Genomic DNA, 2,500 nt, shown 5'->3' with positions numbered 1-2,500 from the left:
GGAAGGCAGTGAATTCACATCCACTGTGTCTAGGTATCGGGCATAGGAAGGTAGTGAACTCACATCCACTGTGTCTAGGTATCGGGCATAGGAAAACAGTGAATTCACTTCCACTGTGTCTAGGTATCGGGCATAGGAAGGTAGTGAACTCACATCCACTGTGTCTAGGTATCGGGCATGGGAAGGCAGTGAATTCATATCCACTGTGTCTAGGTATCGGGCATAGGAAAGCAGTGAATTCATATCCACTGTGTCTAGGGGTCGGGCATAGGAAGGCAGTGAATTAACATCCACTGTGTCTAGGACTCGGTCATATGAAGACAGTGAATTCACATCCACTGTGTCTAGGTATCGGGCATAGGAAGGTAGTGAACTCACATCCACTGTGTCTAGGTATCGGGCATAGGAAGGTAGTGAACTCACATCCACTGTGTCTAGGTATCGGGCATATGAAGACAGTGAATTCATATCCACTGTGTCTAGGTATCGGGCATATGAAGGCAGTGAATTCATATCCACTGTGTCTAGGTATCGGGCATAGGAAGGCAGTGAATTCATATCCACTGTGTCTAGGTATCGGGCATAGGAAGGCAGTGAATTAACATCCACTGTGTCTAGGACTCGGTCATATGAAGACAGTGAATTCACATCCACTGTGTCTAGGTATCGGGCATAGGAAGGTAGTGAACTCACATCCACTGTGTCTAGGTATCGGGCATAGGAAGGCAGTGAATTCATATCCACTGTGTCTAGGTATCGGGCATAGGAAGGCAGTGAATTCACATCCACTGTGTCTAGGTATCGGGATGGAAAGGCGGTGGTCTAGTCATCACTTTTCGCTGTGGTGGTTTTTTTTTGTTTTTTTTTTTTTTTTTTTTTGTTTTTTTAAACCTTGCCGGCAACCAAAGACAGGCTCCTATTAAGACCTGGGTGGAGAGAGGGTGGGGCTGGGGGTGGGGGTGGGGGACACTATCGGAGTACAGTGCCGTCTCCCAAGGGCACAGCACCATGCCGAAACGGGGCCTCGAACCCCTGACCACCTGTGAACACTGGACCACAACTCCAACGTCTGACTGACTCTGGTACGGCGCCTCCTGTGAATACGAAACAGCTGAATGAGACAGCGAAACAGCTCGGTGATACAACTCAATGATACAGCTCAATGACATAGCCAAACAGCTCAACGGTACAGATCACACTCACACACACACACACACACACACACACACACACACACACACACACACACACACACACACAGAAACCATTGGTCAAACTACTGTCACATTGCTGTTGGCCCAACTTGGCCCTTTCTCCGCGTTCTGTCTGTGAAATGAATTCTTACTGTGACACAGCCACTATCTTGTCCAAGGCCTTCGGTGTTATCAGAAGAAAAAACAAAACAAAACAAAAAACCAACTAACAACTAAATTTCGACCTGGTATATATCTGATTTCAATGTACATCATTATAGACACAGAAAAATTGATGTCAGTCATTGAAAAACAAAACAAAACAAATCAAACAACAAAACAAGAAGAACAAAACAATGGAAGGGGGGGGGGGGATCAATCTGTCCGTGACACCCATCATTCACCTACCTACCTGTCTTGATAAAAAGGCAGCCGACGCCGGTGTCGACGGGGAAAGAACGCTCCAGGGGGAAAAACACACACCGGGGAAAAAAATCCCAGTTTAAAGAAGAAGAAAAAGAAGAACAACAACAACAACAAAACCCGCCACCCCCACCCCCCCCCCCCCTCCCTGGCCCCCTCCCACGCCCCCCCCACCACCAAAAAAAAAAACCCCACAAACAACAACAACAAAAACAACAACCATAAAACACATCAACAAACAACAATAAAAAAAAATATATAAAAAAATTGTGGGAAATCTCTTCCCAAAAACAAACCACTCACTCTCCCAGGAAAGTAACAATGCACGCAGGAAATAAACTGCTCTCTGAAATTGAATCTCCAATTAATGTTTTGTCAGACATTCCTTCTCTCTCTCTCTCTCTCTCTCTCTCTCTCTCTCTCTCTCTCTCTCTCTCTCTCTCTCTCTCTCTCTCTCTCTCTCTCTCATTCTGTGTGTGATATATATATATATATATATATATATATATATATATATATATATGTGTGTGTTTTGTTTTCAAAAGGGAAGTGTTTCCCCCAGGAAAAATACTCTGTCATTGAAAATGTTTGGGGTTTTTTGTGTATGTTTTTTTTGGGGGGGGTTTCTCTGGCCAAACAACTTTGACAAAAAAAAACACACCAAAAAAACAAAAACAAAAAAACCAACAAAAACCAACCAACCAAACAAAAAATACAAACAAACGAACAAACAACAACAACAACAGCAAACAACAACAAAAACACAATGGGAGCGTTGTCGTTGTTTGTTGGGGTTTTTTTTCCCTGCAAGTATTTTCCCCTACACCGGCTAAACAGTAATCATCACTACCAGTGTTATATTGGAAATGGTGATGACAAATGGA

Source organism: Babylonia areolata, chromosome 17 (genome assembly GCF_041734735.1).
Source record: "Babylonia areolata isolate BAREFJ2019XMU chromosome 17, ASM4173473v1, whole genome shotgun sequence".
In the NCBI taxonomy this organism is placed as follows: Eukaryota; Metazoa; Mollusca; class Gastropoda; order Neogastropoda; family Buccinidae; genus Babylonia; species Babylonia areolata.
This window is presented reverse-complemented; position numbering follows the sequence as displayed.